Source organism: Arachis hypogaea, chromosome 6 (assembly GCF_003086295.3).
Source record: "Arachis hypogaea cultivar Tifrunner chromosome 6, arahy.Tifrunner.gnm2.J5K5, whole genome shotgun sequence".
NCBI lineage: Eukaryota > Viridiplantae > Streptophyta > Magnoliopsida > Fabales > Fabaceae > Arachis > Arachis hypogaea.
In genome coordinates, this window is record NC_092041.1 from 91,623,182 (window position 1) to 91,643,186 (window position 20,005).

Below are 20,005 nucleotides of genomic sequence, written 5' to 3' on the forward strand. Positions count from 1 at the left end.
CTTAGTTGAACTGGCTTCCCTCTTGAATCTCTCTTCCATTGAGTGCCCTCTTCACAAATGTCTATGAGGACTTGGTCCAACCTTTGATCAAAGTTGACCCTTCTAGTGTAAGGGTGTTCATCTCCTTGCATCATGGGCAAGTTGAATGCCAACCTTACATTTTCCGGACTAAAATCTAAGTATTTCTCCCGAACCATTGTAAGCCAATTCTTTGGGTTCGGGTTCACAATTTGATCATGGCTCTTGGTGATCCATGCATTGGCATAGAACTCTTGAACCATTAAGATTCCGACTTATTGAATGGGGTTGGTAAGAACTTCTCAACCTCTTCTTCGGATCTCATGTCGGATCTCCGGATATTCACTCTTTTTGAGTTTGAAAGGGACCTCAGGGATCACCTTCTTCAAGGCCACAACTTCATAGAAGTGGTCTTGATGCACCCTTGAGATGAATCTCTCCATCTCCCATGACTCGGAGGTGAAAGCTTTTGCCTTCCCTTTCCTCTTTCTAGAGGTTTCTTCGGCCTTGGATGCCATAAATAGTTATGGAAAAACAAAAAGCAATGCTTTTACCACACCAAACTTAAAAGGTTTTCTCGTCCTCGAGCAAAAGAAGAAGGAAGAGAGTAGAAGAAGAAGAAATAGAGGAGATGGAGATGGCTTTGTAGTTCGGCCAAACGGGGGGGAAGTAGTGTTTAGGTTGTGTGAAAATGAAGGAGTGAAGATGGGTTTATATAGGGGTGAAGAGAGGGGTAGGGTTCGGTTATGAATGGGTGGGTTTGGGAGGGAAAGTGGTTTGAATTTGAATGGTGAGGTAGGTGAGGTTTTATGAAGGATGGATGTGAGTGGTGAAGAGAATAGTGGGATTTGATAGGTGAGGGGTTTTTTGGGGAAGAGGTGTTGAGGTGATTGGGTGAAGAAGAGAGAGAGTGGTGGGGTAGGTGGGGATCCTGTGGGGTCCACAGATCCTAAGGTGTCAAGGAAAAGTCATCCCTGCACCAAGTGGCGAGCAAAAATGCTCTGTATGCCAATTCTGGTGTTAAACGCCAAGCTGGTGCCCCTTTCTGGCGTTTAACGCCAGCTTCTTGCCCTTTCCTGGCATTTAACGCCAGTCTGGTGCCCCTTTCTGGCGTTAAACGCCCAGAATGGTGCCAGACTGGGCGTTAAACGCCCATTTGCTGCGCTTACTGGCGTTTAAACGCCAGCAAGGTCTTCCTCCAGGGTGTGCTGTTTTTCTTTCTATTTTTCATTCTGTTTTTGCTTTTTCAATTGATTTTGTGACTTCCCATGATCATCAACCTACAGAAAACATAAAATAACAAAGGAAAATAGATAAATAAGATATTGGGTTGCCTCCCAACAAGCGCTTCTTTATTGTCAGTAGCTTGACAGTGGGCTCTCATGGAGCCTCACAGATGCTCAGAGCAATGTTGGAACCTCCCAACACCAAACTTAGAGTTTGAATGTGGGGGTTCAACACCAAACTTAGAAGTTGGTTGTGGCCTCCCAACACCAAACTTAGAGTTTGACTGTGGGGGCTCTGTTTGGCTCTGTTTTGAGAGAAGCTCTTCATGCTTCCTCTCCATGGTTACAGAGGGATATCCTTGAGCTTTAAACACAAGGGATTCTTCATTCACTTGAATGATCAATTCTCCTCTGTCAACATCAATCACAGCCTTTGCTGTGGCTAGGAAGGGTCTGCCAAGGATGATGGATTCATCCATGCACCTCCCAGTCTCTAGGACTATGAAATCAGCAGGGATGTAATGGTCTTCAAACCTTACCAGAACATCCTCTACAAGTCCATAAGCTTGTTTTCTTGAATTGTCTGCCATCTCTAGTGAGATTCTTGCAGCTTGCACCTCAAAGATCCCTAGCTTCTCCATTACAGAGAGAGGCATGAGGTTTATGCTTGACCCTAGGTCACACAGAGCCTTCTTAAAGGTCATGGTGCCTATGGTACAAGGTATTGAAAACTTCCTAGGATCTTGTCTCTTTTGAGGTAATTTCTGCCTAGACAAGTCATCCAGTTCTTTGGTGAGCAAAGGAGGTTCGTTCTCCCAAGTCTCATTACCAAATAACTTGTCATTTAGCTTCATGATTGCTCCAAGGTATTTAGCAACTAACTCTTCAGTGACATCTTCATCCTCTTCAGAGAAAGAATATTCATCAGAGCTCATGAATGGCAGAAGTAAATCCAATGGAATCTCTATGGTCTCATTATGAGCCTCAGATTCCCATGGTTCCTCATTAGGGAACTCTTTGGAGGCCAGCAGACGTCCATTGAGGTCTTCCTCAGTCGCGATCACTGCCTCTTCCTCCTCTCCAAGTTCGGCCATGTGGGTCATGTTAATGGCCTTGCATTCTCCTTTTGGATTCTCTTCGGTATTGCTTGGAAGAGTACTAGGAGGGAGTTCAGTAATTTTCTTGCTCAGCTGACCCACTTGTGCCTCCAAGTTTCTAATGGAGGACCTTGTTTCAGTCATGAAACTTTGAGTGGTTTTGATTAGATCAGAGACCATGGTTGCTAAGTCAGAGTGGCTCTGCTTAGAATTCTCTGTCTGTTGCTAAGAAGATGATGGAAAAGGCTTGCCATTGCTAAACCTGTTTCTTCCACCATTATTATTGTTGAAACCTTGTTGAGGTCTCTGTTGATCCTTCCATGAAAGATTTGGATGATTTCTCCATGAAGGATTATAGGTGTTTCCATAGGGTTCTCCCATGTAATTCACCTCTTCCATTGAAGGGTTCTCAGGATCATAAGCTTCTTCTTCAAATGAATTGTCCTTAGTACTGCGTGGTGCAGCTTGCATTCCAGACAGACTTTGAGAAATCATATTGACTTGCTGAATCAATATTTTGTTCTGAGCCAATATGGCATTCAGAGTATCAATCTCAAGAACTCCTTTCTTCTGATTCGTCCCATTGTTCACAGGATTCCTTTCAGAAGTGTACATGAATTGGTTATTTGCAACCATTTCAATCAGTTCTTGAGCTTCTGCAAGCGTCTTCTTCAGATGAAGAGAGCCTCCAGCAGAACTATCCGATGACATCTTGGACAGTTCAGACAGACCATCATAGAAGATACCTATGATGCTCCATTCAGAAAGCATGTCAGAAGGACATTTTCTGATCAATTGTTTGTATCTTTCCCAAGCTTCATAGAGGGATTCACCTTCCTTTTCTCTGAAGGTTTGGACTTCCACTCTAAGCTTACTCAATCTTTGAGGTGGAAAGAACTTTGCCAAGAAGGCATTGACTAGCTTTTCCCAAGAGTTCAGGCTTTCTTTTGATTGTGAGTCCAACCATATCCTAGCTCTGTCTCTTACAGCAAAAGGGAATAGCATAAGTCTGTAGACCTCAGGGTCAACCCCATTGGTTTTGATAGTGTCACAGATTTGCAAGAACTCAGCTAGAAACTGATGAGGATCTTCCAATGGAAGTCCATGAAACTTGCAATTCTGTTGCATTAGAGAAACTAATTGAGGCTTAAGCTTAAAGTTGTTTGCTCCAATGGCAGGGATAGAGATGCTTCTTCCATAGAAGTTGGGAGTAGGTGCAGTAAAGTCACCCAGCATCTTCCTTGCATTATTGGCATTGTTGTTGTTTTCGGCTGCCATGTCTTCTTCTTTGAGGATTTCTGTTAGGTCCTCTACAGAGAATTGTGCTTTAACTTCTCTTAGCTTTCGCTTCAAGGTCCTTTCAGGTTCAGGGTCAGCCTCAACAAGAATGCTTTTGTCTTTGCTCCTGCTCATATGAAAGAGAAAAGAACAAGAAAATATGGAATCCTCTATGTCACAGTATAGAGATTCCTTGAGGTGTCAGAGGAAAAGAAAAATAGAAGGAAGAGGTAAAAAATTCGAACTTATCAAGGAAAGATGGAGTTCGAATTGTGCATTGAGGAGTAGTGTTAGTCCATAAATAGAAGGATGTGAGAAGAGGGGAAGAAATTTTCGAAAATTAAGTAAGAGATTTTAAAAACATTTTGAAAAAGATTAATTGATTTTTGAAAACTAAGAGTGGGAAAGAAAATCAAGTGATTTTTGAAAAAGATTTTGAAATAAGAAATTAAAAGGATATGATTGAAAACTATTTTGAAAAAGATGTGATTTAAGAAGATATGATTGAAGAGATATAGTTTTAAAAAGATATGATTGAGAAGATATGATTTGAAAAACAATTTAAAAAGATTTGATTTTAAAAATTAATGACTTGGCTAACAAGAAAAGATATGATTCAAACATTAAACCTTTCTCAACAGAAAAGGCAACATACTTGAAATGTTGAATCAAATCATTAATTGATAGCAAGTATTTTTGAAAATGGAAAGAAATTGATTTTGAGAAAGATTTGATTGAAAAGATTTGATTTGAAAAAGATTTGATTTTGAAAAATTTTGAAAACTTAAAAAATAAATTGGCATTAAAAACAAAATCTTCCCTCTTGTGCCATCCTGGCGTTAAACGCCCAGAATGGTGCACATTCTGGCGTTTAACGCCCAAAACTCACCCCTTTTGGGCGTTAAACGCCCAGCCAGGCACCCTGGCTAGCGTTTAAACGCCAGTTTTCCTTCTTCACTAGGCATTTTGAACGCCCAGCTTTTTCTGTGTAATTCCTCTGCAGTATGTTCTGAATCTTCAATTCTCTGTATTATTGACTTGAAAAGACACAAATTAAATTTTTTTTTGGATTTTTAATAATGAGGAATAATCAAAATGCAACTAAAATCAAATAAACAATGCATGCAAGACACCAAACTTAGAAGTTTGTATACTACTGACACTAACAAATTGAGAATGCATATGAGAAACAACAAAACACACAAGACAAGAGAATTTAAAGATCAGAGCAAGTAAATCATCAAGAACAACTTGAAGATCACTAAAGACACATGAAAAATGCAAGAAGAACAAAAACATGCAATTGACACCAAACTTAAAATGGGACATTAGACTCAAACAAGAAACATAGAATATTTTTGGTTTTTTTTTATGATTTTGTAATTTTTTTGGTTTTTTTCGAAAATTAAGTGGAAAAGAAAATAAAGATATCAAAATTCTTAATGAGAATTCCAGGAATCATGCAATGTTAGTCTAAAGCTTCAGTCTAAAGGAATTAGACATGGCTAGCCAAGCTTCAGCGGGACATTGCATTCAAGAGCTAAATTGATGAAGATCAATCAGCTTTGGTGATGATGAAAACATCACCTTGAAACACTAGAATTCATTCTTAAAAATTTTGAAAAATACCTAATCTAAGCAACAAGATGAGCCGTCAGTTGTCCAAACTCAAACAATCCCCGGCAACGGCGCCAAAAACATGGTGCACAAAATTGTGATCATCAATGGCGCCATCAACATGGTACGCACAATTGTAATCTCAACTCTTTATCACAACTTCGCACAACTAACCAGCAAGTGCACTGGGTCGTCCAAGTAATAAACCTTACGCGAGTAAGGGTCGATCCCACGGAGATTGTTGGTATGAAGCAAGCTATGGTCACCTTGTAAATCTTAGTCAGGTAGATTCAAATGGTTATGAATGATATATGAATAAAGCATAAAGATAGAGATACTTATGTAATTCATTGGTGAGAATTTCAGATAAGCGAATGGAGATGCTTTGTCCCTTCCGTCTCTCTGCTTTCCTACTGTCTTCATCCAATCCTTCTTACTCCTTTCCATGGCAAGCTGTATGTAGGGGTTTTTCACCGTTGTCAGTGGCTACCTCCCATCCTCTCAGTGAAAATGTTCTACGCACCCTGTCACGGCACGGCTAATCATCTGTCGGTTCTCAATCAGGTTGGAATAGAATCCAGTGATTCTTTTGCGTCTATCACTAACGCCCAGCCTTTAGGAGTTTGAAGCTCGTCATAGTCATTCAATCATTGAATCCTACTCAGAATACCACAGACAAGGTTTAGACCTTCCGGATTCTCTTGAATGCCGCCATCAATTCTAGCTTATACCACGAAGATTCCGATCAAGGGATCCAAGAGATAAACATTCAAGCCTTGTTTGCTTGTAGAACAGAAGTGGTTGTCAGGCACTCGTTCATAAGTGAGAATGATGATGAGTGTCACATAATCATCACATTCATCATGTTCTTGGGTGCAAATGAATATCTTAGAACAAGAATAAGCTGAATTGAATAGAAGAACAATAGTAATTGCATTAATACTCGAGGTACAGCAGAGCTCCACACCTTAATCTATGGTGTGTAGAAACTCCACCGTTGAGAATACATAAGAACAAGGTTTAGGCATGGCCGTGAGGCCAGCCTCCCAATGATCTAAGAACTAGATGTCCAAAGATGATCCTAAGATCTAAAGTGATCAAAAGATATAAAATACAATAGCAAAAGGTCTTATTTGTAGAGAACTAGTAGCCTAGGGTTTACAGAAATGAGTAAATGACATAAAAATCCACTTCCGGACCCACTTGGTGTATGCTTGGGCTGAGCATTGAAGCTTTCATGTGTAGAGACTTTTCTTGGAGTTAAACGCCAGCTTTTGTGCCAATTTGGGCGTTTAACTCCCATTCTTGTGCCAGTTCCGGCGTTTAACGCCGGGCATTCTTGAGCTGATTTGAAACGCCGGTTTGGGCCATCAAATCTCGGGCAAAGTATGGACTATTATACATTTCTGGAAAGCCAGGATGTCTACTTTCCAACGCCATTGAGAACGCGCCAATTGAGCTTCTGTAGCTCCAGAAAATTCACTTCGAGTGCAGGGAGGTCAGAATTCAACAGCATCTGCAGTCCTTTTCAGCCTCTGAATCAGATTTTTGCTTAGGTCCCTCAATTTCAGCCAGAAAATATCTGAAATCACAGAAAAACACACAAACTCATAGTAAAGTCCAGAAAAGTGAATTTTAACTAAAAACTAATAAAAATATACTAAAAACAAACTAAAACATACTGAAAACATACTGAAAATAATGCCAAAAAGCGTATAAATTATCCGCTCATCACTAACCCCTTGGATGATGAATCCAGTGATAACTCCTTTGAAAATGAATTTGTGTTGTTTGCCAAAAAATTCAGGAAAATGGTGAAGTTCAAAGGCAAAGGCGGTAGCTCAGGAAAAATGAAGAAAGACCTTAGCAAAGTAACTTGTTACAACTGCAAGGAAATGGGGCATTTCAAATCTGATTGTCCCAAGTTAATGAAGGAGGAGAAAAAAAAGGGGGGAAGAAGAAGGGTCTGATGGCATCATGGGAAGACTTGAAAAATGACTCAGACAGTGATGAAGAATCTGAGACCAAGTCACAGCCTTGTTTCATGAAAAATCATATAGATCAGGTATTCTTTCAAAACTCTGACACTGAAGACCTTCATCTTATGATAGATCACCTTTCTAAAAAAATAAGATGTTTTCTTCTTGATAATCAAGATCTTGAACAACAAATTATCATTCTTAAAGCTGAAAATAATTTTCTCAAAGAAAAGCTAAGGAAGGTCGAAACTGCTTGTGATCTTGTGGAAGAAAATAAGCAGTTGAAAGCTCAACTTAGAAGTTGCGAAAGTGATCATTCAATAGTTGCATATATAAACTGTTTCAAGGAAAATGAAGAGTTGCCGAAAAAGGTTAAAAGTCTTGAAAATGACTTAGCCAAATTTACTCAAAGTTCTGAAAATTTAAATCAAATTTTGGCTAGTCAAAAACCACTCTTTGATAAAGCTGGTTTGGGATTTTATAAATCTGATAAGAAACCTTCCTTTAAAAATAGAGCTTATTCCTCTAATGACACAAGGTTTCAAGATCCCACCTACTTTAACAAAACAGCAACTCCAAGATTTTGTAGGCTATACAACCGAAACGATCATTTTCCCGTTCAGTGTTTTTTTGGTGAAAGAATGATTGGTGATAAAGTTTACAAAGTTGTTTTTTATTACAATGATTTGGGACATAGAAGATGGTTTAAGATGAAAGGATCCAAGAAGATTTGGATACCTAAGGTCACTTGAGCTCATTTTGTAGGTATGCCTAGCATCCAAGAGGAAGGAAAATATGTGGAACATGGACAGTAGATGATCTAGGCATATGACTGGAAAGACAACCTTCTTCATAAAGCTTGATGAATATGATGGAGGACTTGTCACTTTCGGTGATGATGGTAAAGGAAAGATAGTGGCCATTGGAAAAGTTGGTAAAAGCTTTTCATCTTGTATAAATGATGTTCTTCTTGTAAATGGTTTGAAACATAATTTACCTAGTGTAAGCCAATTGTGTGACTTAGGTTTTGAAGTTATTTTTAGAAAGTTTGTGTGTTTGGTTGTTTGTGAAAAAACTGGGGATATTCTTTTTGAAGCTAAAAGATGCAACAATGTATATGGATTAACTCTTGGGGACTTGAAAGAACAAAATGTAACATGTTTTACTTCTCTTGAATCTGAAAAATGGCTATGGCATAGAAAGTTGGGTCATGCTAGCATGTACCAAATTTCTAAGCTAGTAAAGAAAAATCTGGTTAGAGGAATTCCTAAAATCAAATTTGATAAGGATCTTACTTGTGATGCTTGTTAATTAGGCAAACAAGTTAAATTCTCTTTTAAACCAAAAGATGAAATTTCAACCAAAAGGCCATTAGAGATGTTACACATTGATCTTTTTGGTCCAACAAGAACTCAAAGTCTAGGAGGTAAACACTATGATTTGGTAGTGGTAGATGATTACTCTAGATTTGGTTGGGTACTTTTTCTTGCTCATAAAAATGATGCTTTCCATGCTTTCTCAACTCTTTGCAAGAAAATTCAAAATGAAAAAGATTTAAAAGTGGCCCATTTGAGAAGTGATCACGGAAAAGAATTTAAAAATCAACACTTTGAAAAATTATGTGATGACTTTGGAATTACTCATAATTTTTCATGTCCTAGAACACCTCAACAAAATGGGGTTGTTGAAAGAAGGAATAGAAGCCTTCAAGAAATGACTAGGGCTATGTTATGTGAGAATGAGGTTCCTAAATTTCTATGGGTTGAAGCTGTAAATACAGCATGCTATATTTTGAATAGGACAATAATTAGAAAAGGGTTGAAAAGAACTCCTTATGAGCTATGGAAAGGAACCCCTCCAAATCTTAAGTACTTTCATGTTTTTGGATGCAAATGTTTTGTGCTTAACAACAAAGAAAATCTTGGCAAGTTTGATCCAAAATCTTATGAAGGAATATTTGTTGGATACTCTACCACTAGCAAGGCCTATAGGATTTATCTCAAAAATCATAGAACCATAGAGGAATCCATACATGTTACTTTTTGTGATTCTAATTTAATTCCCAATACTGTGATAGATAATGATTCAGATTGTGAAGAAGCCGGAACAAGCAAAGAAAATCCCAAGTCTGTCTAAAATGAAGAATCTGCCAGTCCAATTTTGTCTCGTCAGAATAGAGGAGACATTTCCATTTTGTCTCCTGAGCCAGCAAGAGAAACTAAAACAGTGAGGCCCACAGAAGCTCATCAAAGCTCAGCACCTCAAAGAAAGCCTAGAGAATGGAAGTCTATGAGGGGTTATCCTCGTGACTTTATCATTGGAGATCCCTCTCAAGGTGTGACAACAAGATTCTCAACCAAAAGACAATCCGAACCAAGCCATCTTGCACTCTTGTCACAAATGGAGCCCAACAATGTCAAACAAGCTCTTGAAGATCCATCATGGGTGAAAGCAATGCAAGAAGAGCTTGCTCAATTTGACAAGAATGAAGTTTGGACACTAGTACCTCATCCGGATGGTAAGAAAGTTACGGGTACTAAGTGGGTTTTTAAAAAATAAACTTGGAAAGGATGGACAAGTTGTTCATAACAAGGCTAGATTAGTGGCCCAAGGTTACGATCAAGAAGATGATATAGATTTTGATGAGTCTTTTGCTCCAGTGGCTAGAATGGAAGCAATTAGATTGCTTCTTGCCTATGCTTCCTATAAAGGTTTCAAAATGTTTCAAATGGATGTTAAATGTGCTTTTCTTAATGGCTTTATTGATAGAGAAGAGTATGTGGCTCAACCCTCCGATTTTGAACATAAAGATTTTCCAAATCATGTTTTTAAATTATCAAAGGCCCTTGATGGCTTTAGGCAAGCTCCAAGAGCTTGGTATGAAAGGCTTAGTGCCTTCTTATTGGAAAATAAATTTCAAAGGGGTACCACGAACACAACTTTATTGATTAAAGCATCTAATGATGATATACTTCTAGTTCAAGTTTATGTGGATGATACTGTATTTGGATCGGCTAATGAGTCCTTGTGTGAAGAGTTTGGAAAACTCATGACTAGTGAGTTTGAGATGAGTTTAATGGGAGAGATAACTTTCTTTCTTGGCCTCCAAATTAAACAAACTCCTAGTGGTACTTTTATTCACCAAGGAAAGTATGCTAAAGAATTAATCAAGAAATTTGGCCTAGAAAATTCCAAACCAATGGGAACTCTAATGCATCCAAACACTAAGCTTGAAAAAGATGATAATGGGAAAGATGTGGATGAAACAAGGTATAGAGGTATCATAGGATCACTCATGTATCTTACATACTATAGACCGGACATTGTTCAAAGTGTGGGTGTATGCTCAAGGTTTCAATCTCACCGAAAGGAATCCCATCTTTCGGCCGTTAAGCGCATCATTAGATATATTAAGGGAACTAGTGATTATGGCTTATGGTATCCAAAATATGATGATTTTTTTGCATTAGAGTTTTGTGATGCAGATTATGCGGGAGATAGAGTGGATAGAAGGAGCACCTCCGGCATGTGTTGCTTCCTTGGAAGCTCACTCAACATGTGGTCAAGCAAAAAACAAGCCACAGTAGCTCTATCCACAGTTGAAGTTGAATACATATCCGCTTCTGCATGTTGCTCACAATTAATTTGGTTAAAAACACAGTTGGAAGATTACAAATTAAAGATCAATAGTATACCATTGTTTTGTGATAACATGAGTGCTATAAATATTTCAAAAAATCCTGTTTTGCACTCAAGAACAAAGCACATTGAGCTCAAATATCATTTTATTAGAGAACATGTGCAAAAGGGTACTATTGATATTCAATTTGTAAAATCTGAAGATCAACTTGCTGACATTTTTACAGAACCCCTTTGTGAAAACAGATTCTGTTTATTAAGAAAAAAGCTTGGGAATGATTGATCTTGTTTCTGTTGATAATTTGTGAAATTCTGATTCTGCCCTGTTTTGTCTCGTAGGAATGGACGAGATAAAAATAAGAATGAAGGAAGGGATGTGATCTAGGGGGAGGCTGCGCAAAAATTAATTTTCGTGTGCCATACCAAATCTCTTTGACCCCACCTTGACCGTTTTTACTTAGTTCATCATTTTTTTGAAAATCAAAATCTTTTTGTGGTCTTATTAAATCTAGTTGAAAGAGGCATAGTGTCAAATCAAATCTTTCCTTTCAACTAATCCCTTGATTTAAGGAAACCACTTTTTCAAATTCTTGGAAATCCCCTGGTTATTAACCGTGCTCTTAATGGATATTAACTTCCTCCACCTTCTCTCTCCAATCCACATTTAATGCTTCCCTATCTTCCCTCCTCCCTCACTCCATTCGGTTCCTACCCAACCTTCTCATATTCAACTCCTCCATTTTCACTACCATGAAAAAGAAAACCGCCCCTAGGAAAAGCAAACGGATTCTTCTTTCTCAAAAACTGTTCACACCCCAATCTCATACACATATACACATTCATTCCACAACATCATCATCACCCTCACCTCCCTCCAAACACACAGACACCATGAGAAAAAAAGTCATAGCCAAGAAAATTTCTTCAAGAAAGAAGAAGGGAAAGGAACCTGTGAAAGAAGAAGAGGAATCACAAACATCCTCCATTCCATCACCACCGCATTCACCACCCAAGAAGGCTACTCTTGGAAAGAGTACTCAGAAGACAGACGGTTTTGCACTGCACGACACCACCGAACCTGCCAACTTGGAATCCATGGAATTCAAGAACAAGTTCAGCAAAACACATTCCCACTATGACCTTGCCAGATTCAACTCCTGCACCTCATTTGAATTCCACAAAGATGTTCTGGAAAGGCGTCATCTCTGTCTAACCTACCTTGTCAACCTTGACAATCTCTCCAACAAAGGAATAAATGTATCTCCTCTATTTGAATTGCTTCAATGGACTCCATTACTTCACATTCAAAAACCAGTTTACCCTGGCTTAGTCCGACAATTCTATGCCAACATAAAACTCATTGATGGCACCATCCATTCATATGTGAAGAGAGTTCATATCACTCTTGACACTGCTACCATTGGGATGGCCTTGGGATATAAAGAAGAAGGGCCGAGAGCACACATGGCCGAAAGGTGGGATTCACAAGTCGGCGTCACCTATAAGGTTATTCTTCAACACATATGTGAGAATCTCTCAGGCTTGGATGGAACTACTCCTACCCACAAGGCCCTTGGTCCCACCAACTCATTGCTTCACAGGATCATCACCCACATCTTGACTCCTCAAAGCGGCTCTCATAATAGAGTAACATATTCTGACTCTCTCATCTTATTTGCACTTGTTACCTCTACTCCTATTTCTTTCAGTTATCTTATGATCCGCCATATGTGGGACTCGGTAAGAAGCACCAAAAAGGAAAATCTACCTTATGGTATGTTCTTAACCAGTATCTTTGAATTTTTTAAAGTTGACCTTTTGAATGAGGCAGTAGAAAACAAAGTGTCAATGGTCAAAGGTGGTGGAGCTGTTAAAGGAACCAAGAGCAAGAAATCCTTGGCTTCGGAGAATGACTATGAGAGCAGATCTGAGTCATCCAAAACCACCGAGTCCATCAAAGAAATTCTTACCAAATTTTCAATTATGTCCGAATTCATGGTCCAATCTCACAAGGCGGCACGCAAACTGGCATATGAAAGTGAAAGAGCTTGGATGAGATGCAAGGACAAGGTCAGTTTGATGTTAGAAAATTTGGAGAAGGAACTGGGATATGCAAGTGAGGATAGGGCTGAGGAATCTGACCTTCATCTATCTGATAATTAATTCTCTGTTTAGTTTAGAATATTGGCTTAAGTAGGCTCAATCTGATATTATGTTTTGTTGGGTTTGATACTTTTTGATACTTTGTGATACTTTGTGATACTCTGTGATACTCTGTTATATTTTACATATTATGTTTCTTGTGTCAAACTCTTTTTGCAGGTGCCCCTTTGATGACAAAAGCGGGAGAAAGTGCTGAAAATTGAAAATGAAAACAGGGGATGAAATTCTCTTTTGAGAGTTCATGATCATCCTTATTAAAAGGATTCACCTAATGCTTGATAAAGCACACTAATAATTCTTGGTTGATTATGATTGTGATGCATTTGTTTTGATATTATGGCTGCCTGGTTGTTAATTGATTCTTGTGAAAGTCTTATCTTGATGAATATGCTTGCTACCAGTGGAATAGGAATATTCTGATTCATCTTGGTAAACATGTTTGCAGAATAAGTTATTTTTGGCAATTCCTTTAAGCATTAAGTGTGAAAATAAATGTGAAAATTGTTGTGATCATGATGTGATTAAAAATATTTTTTTTACCATAAGTATGTTGCTCTGATTTGATTGGAAAATATTTTTTAAAAATAACAATTTATGTTCAAATTTTTTTTTGGTTGATTAGAGATTGAGCAAAAAATCAATTTATGATATCAAATAAGTTTTGATTATCAATCCAACTCTGCTCATAAATCAAGCATTTAGCATCATGTAATGAATATGCTAAATAACATTGTTACTTGAAGCTTGATTAAATGTTACAGGTTAGTACTTTCCTTGGTAAAAATGGCATATATTAAGGGGGAGCCATGTGACAATTTGAAAGGGAGAGAAATTCAAAACTCAAAGGAAGTATTCTTTACTCAATCTTAAATTTCTTTCCATTTCAATTTGAATAATGTTTGTCATCAAGGGGGAGATTGATGAGTTTGGAAAACTCTAAATTAACATTTGTGATGACTAAACATTATTAATTTAATTAATTGCAAAAATATTAATTCATATATGGTGATCAAGTTAATTTTTTCTATGCAGATTTAGCACTGGGCCGAAAATAAAAAAAAATGTTGCAAGCCCAAAATACTTTATAAAAACTTTCAGCATTGATGCAAAAGTGCTTTGATTATTTGGGCTGAATTATTATTCTTATTATTGGGCCAGAATGAATCTCACTGATCCAAAGCCCAACTATGATCTATGCTAAGTGATCCAATGCTTGATCCAAAAATCCATCAGGAAAGCAAATGTTATCATTTTCCTTGTGCCTTCCAACGGATTCCATTTCTCATTAAGGATGGATTTCAAAATTTTAACTTGGTAGCATTGGAAACATAAACGAGAGAGAGAATATGAGTGACATGATTGATGTGTTTAATGCTACACGCCACTCTAGCAAGGGAAGTAAAAGCAAATCATTTTAATTAATTTGTTCAAACACACTTGATTGCTTTTCTTCACATTTTATCTTCTCTCTCATCACTTTTCTTCTCTTCTTCGATTATTACACAGCAAACCATAGAAGCAAAACTTAGCCACCGAAATAGAGGAAGAGCACACTGAAAGACCATCTCAATGATGGCAAGAAAAAGAAAAACAAAAAGTATGCTGTGGCTGAGATTCTTATCACTTGTGGAAAGATTTTGTGATGGGATCTTAGCTTCTCCATACCAAAAATGGTTGAAGAAGATCTCGACCAACAAGGAGGAGATTCTTGGAGGCATGGCTTGTCTCTGATTCTGCTCAACCACCACAGAAGGTAGCTAGGGTGGCTACGTGATGGAAGAGGCAGAGATTAGAGCAGATGAAGCCATCATCATCATGAAGCATCAAGGGCCAGAAATCTATCTTGGAGAGCAAGCTAAGGATAGAGCACTCGGATTGATGAAGTTTGATGACCAAGGAAGAACTAGAGGTATTTGCATGTTGGGTTTTGCATGAGTTACCTCTTCTCTCTCTCTGGCCAAACCGGTTATGGGTGAAGAAAAAGAAGTTAAGCTTGGTTTTTGTTTTAACTGTGAAGGCTTCTCCTCTCTATAAAAGGGGTGAATAGTCACAGTTTGATTCAAGGAGTTAGAAGTAAGCAGTGAGAGTGCAAGGCATAGAATTCTCATAGCTACCTAAGCTTACAAATTTTCTTCTCCTTCAATGTATTCTGTTTTGTATTTTTCTGTTTAATTTTGTCATGTCTTGAGTCTCATGGAAAAAGGCAAACAGTGAGGTTTGTATGAAAAAGCCATAGAGCGGAAAAAGGCAGAGAGTGCAAAATTAAAAGAAAAAGCCATAGATGTTCTTAGAGTTCCTTTGTTCATCTATGTTGTGTTTTATGATTCTGTGAAAATCCCCTTGTAAGTTGGGTTAGCACTTTACAGTTTGTAATCAGGAAGATTATAGTGAAATTCCATCATTGTTGTGATGGAGACTGGATGTAGGCTGCACTACACTTAGCAGCTGAACCAGGATATATCTAGGTGTAACTTTCTCTCTCTTCTACTCCATTTCTGTTTCTATTGCACAGGAGCTAAAACCAAAAATATCTCGTGCCAAGTTATGAGACAAAAATAAAAGTCTCGTGGCTAGGGACGAGACAAATATAAAAAAGTCTCCTCAAAGACCAGAAAGTGTAATTGATAGAAAAGGGGGCTAAGATTTAACCCCCCTTCTCTTAGCCACTGAAAACCATCAAAGCGATTTTTGGGGGAAGGTTTTGCGAGTGGGTCACCGGAAAAATCAAACGCTTCACCTACAGGAATGGTTGGAGGAGCAGTTAGGTAGAAGAGGAAGTTGTGGACATTACAGCGGTATTAGGGGAAGGTTTTTCAAGTGGGTTGTCGGAAAAATCACACCCATCACCTACAGGAAGGGTAGAGAAGAAGGAGTAATGGACACAAGGGTAGAAGAAGCAGCGAGGTTGAAGAAGAAGCAGTTCCTTCGAACTGTATTTTGAGAGGGAGAAGAAGAAGAAGCTGTAGACATTGAAATAGTATTTGGGAAAGGTTTTGATTTTTATGGTATTTGGGGAAGAATTTGTAAAATCAATTATTTGTATATTGTACCCATTTATGTAACAGTATAAATACTTAGTTTGGTATAATATAAATACTATAAAATACAATGTAGTGTGAAAGTATTTAATGAATCAATTAATGAAAGTTTAAAAAAATTTTTGATCAATGGCTCAGATGATGACACATATGCAAGGGTAACTTACCCACAAAATTGCCATGGGTTTGGAAGAAATCACCTTTAAATTTGTATCTTATAATTCTCCTAAAATTCAAATCATTATATATTTCATACATATTAATAAAATAAAAATAAAAAAATTAAATTTAAATTTAAATTAAAAATAATAAAATCTTAAAAAATTTAACATAAAATTACAGATAATATGATCATAAAATTCTTAATAAAATTAAAATGACACAAATAAAGATAAATAGTTTATCACTCTTCTTCTAATTTCAAATTCTTATAACATTATTATTTAAATAACAAATTATTAAATTAATAATTTAAATAATTAATTTAGTGTTACTCTAAGTTTTGAACAAAGCACCCGTCGTAAGATATATGTTGTCCGTTCTATATGCCCTCCAAATAATTATTTAGTGCATTGAGCCAATTTTAATTAAATGCTTTATCTATTTCATAATATATATTTTCCAAATTTAAGCAAAATACGACTAAAAGAAAAACATCTTGATATAAATTAACTTCGTATAAAATGATAAAATTTAGATATAAATTAACTTCGTATAAAATTAATACGATGATTATTTAACTGCTCTAACAACGACTAATTTAGTAATATGTCGATTTTTTTAAAAGAAAAATAAAAGAAAAATGTACCATGTTTTGCTTCCGCTGCCATTTTGGTAATAAAGAACCATGTTTTGCAATTTAACTATGTAAAAACCTAAAAATATAAGCTAATGTTATAATTAAAATCTATATAATCTTTACAAAATAAAACTTTCTTGTAGTATTTTTCTTCAAATAAACAATATTACTTTTGTTGATTTAAATTATTTTAAAATTTTTACGTTACCCTTTTTAATACAAGAGTCCAATATTTTTTATTTAATTAAAGTTTAAGATTCACTTTTAAACTGGTTTTATCTATTGAATAATAAATTATTTTCCATGACATCAAAATAATAAATTATAATTTCGTGATAGTCGATAAATAAAATAGTTTCCAATTTTGAGGTTGCAATTTTTTTACATATTTATTTTGTTTATTCTCTATGAAAAAAAATTGATTGCGAAGTATAAATAAATTTTTTTTATTAGGGTTAAGTATGATTTTGGTCTCTAAGGTATAAGTCAAAAAAAATTTTCGTTTCCAATTTTTTTTACATACAAAATTGTCCCTAAGGTTTAACTTAATTTTAAAATCGTCATTTTTACCAAACTTTTAATTTTCATTACTAAATTATCCTTAACAAAAAAATTATAAATTAAAAAAAAAAAGAGATGAGAGGGAAAAAGGGAGGATCACGCAAAGGGGGGAGGGGGGAAGGGAGAGAAGAAGAGGGGAAAAGGAAAAAGAGGGACGGCGCCGGCAGAGTTTGAAGCCGCCGTCGCTGTTGGGAACCAAAACCAGAGGAAGAGAGGAGACACGAGCCTTGCCGCGAGCCCTGCCATTTCACGCCCTCGCTGCTGGTCCTTTCTAGGGTTCTGTTTCTGATTCGTTTTGCTTCTACTTCTAATTTCTTCTACTTCTGATTTAATCTTTTACTTCTGATTCTAATTTTATTGTTCTTGTGCTTATGATTCTGATTTTGATTTCATCGTTCTTGTGCTTCTGATTCAGATTCTATTTCTTTGATCTTATTGTACGTCCATAAACGGCTATTTCTGCGTTTATTTTTGGTTCTGTTTCTGCGTTTATTTTTGTGAGAATAGCTCTTTTATTTGAGGGGCCAAAGGAAGAAAAGGAGGAACGGTGGCTGTGTAAGATGGTGCCTAGGATGGCGGCAATGATGACAGTGACGAGGAGCATGGAGGAGACTATGAGTATGGGTGAGGCGCTTGCAAGTCTTTTTCTGGAAGGCTTGCTGCTCTGCCTCAACGAATCAGTTTTTTTCTTGTTCTTTTTTTTTTCTTGGTTGGTGTTTACAAGTGAAGAGTGAAAACAAGAAAAGAAAGTTACAATATCTCTGTTTCTAGAATACGAAGAGGTATCATTGACTCACAACTCCTGTTTTTACGTTTGTTTCTGTTTCTATTTTTGCTTCTGAAGAAGAGAAGGGTATTTTAATTTGAAAGACGATTTTAAAACTACGTTAAACCTTAGAGACAATTTTACATGTAAAAAAAGTTGAGAACGAAAAAAAATTTCAATCTATACCTTAAAGACTAAAATTGTATTTAACTCTTTTTATTATTACAGTTGTAAAATATTTTGCTAATAAAGAAATTAAAGAATAAAGAGTATATTCTAACAATTGAAACTCTTTATTGAATAATCTAAAACTTATTTATATTTTTTATTATTAAATAGATTATTTTAACATATATTACAAAAAAAATTCTAATTATAATTAAGAAATATTATTTTCATTTTTAACTGAAATGAGTATTTCTTTTAAAAACTAGTAAAAAATGCATAGCTTATGAAACCATTTTTTAATTTTAGTTTTAATAAAAATACTAAAAAGGTAAAAAGATTTCTCATATTCAATTATACAATAACTAAGATATTATTAATTATCCGGGCAAATTTTTTTTAACATCAATAGCCCACTAAAAGAAATCGACACGTGTCCTTCAAAAATCAAAATAACTACTCATTAAATTTGTATGAAATTTGTATAACGATAATCTTTAGAGTAAATAACCAAATTAGTTTTCGAAAGATAGTCCTATCTCTAAATGAGTTTCCGGAAGAAAAAGATAATAAAATTTGTCTCCGAAAAATTTAAAATTGATAACGTTAGTCTTTCCGTCAATGTTCTGTGAATTCTGTCATTGACACCGTTAACTATTACTTATGTAGCTGTTAGTATGGCATATCAGGATGCCAGCTTGGCACAGAAGTGCTGGTGACAAGATATGTTTCCATATGTATGTCAAATTAGTTTTAGGTCTGTAAACCCTAATCCCTTCTTCATCTTAAATGCCATTATTGGTGCAGCTTGAGATTGATTCTGCAGAGGTCGAAAATTCTTGACCAATTGCACGATGGGTAGCGTAGGTGGGGGTCGCAGTTGACAAGTATCGCAATCACACAGAAGCCATGGTTTGAGCTCTTCGTTGCGGTGGCAGAGGAAGAACTCCGACCAAGTTTGCTTTTGTGTGCTGAAGACAGTGATCAAGAAGTCTGGGACAAGAGAAAATCTTGATAGATTGTTCCATGCTTGTCCAAGATATCGGGTGAGTTATGAATGTAGTCTTTTTGAAACTTCAAATTATTTGAGTTGGATTTTGACATTTTGGTACCTTGATATTCTGCAGAAGGGCAGCTACTGCAATTACTTTAGGTGGGTTGAGGACGACGAGTATGAAGGATTAGAGCACTTAGAAGAAGTTAAAATTGATACAGAAATGGAGAGTGATGATGCTTTCTTTAACCATAACATATCATGGAGAATGATGAGTTTAGAAGCTGAAGTAAAAGCACTTAGGATGCAACTGTATTTTGGATTAATAGTTGTGATTGTGGTTTTTATGATTATGTGTATGTTCTTTAGTGGGAAGTGAAGCAGTTACTGTGAAAAAGATGATGTTGTGAACCTTGATAGTTTTTTGTTGTTGTGAAGATCTTGTATGTTCATGTTTCTTTACTAGTAAAAAGGTTATTTACATGTAACATTGTTGTTGATCATAACATAATGTAAGCAAATCAGAATAAGCATAATTAAAATTAAGTGAAGTAGGAATAGCATAACATCACCAATGGTGTACTAGTTTTCATTGTCTCAGATTCAAATAACAACATTGTTTTAACATGATAATAACACAAAAGGTAGTAGCTGACAGTTGAAAG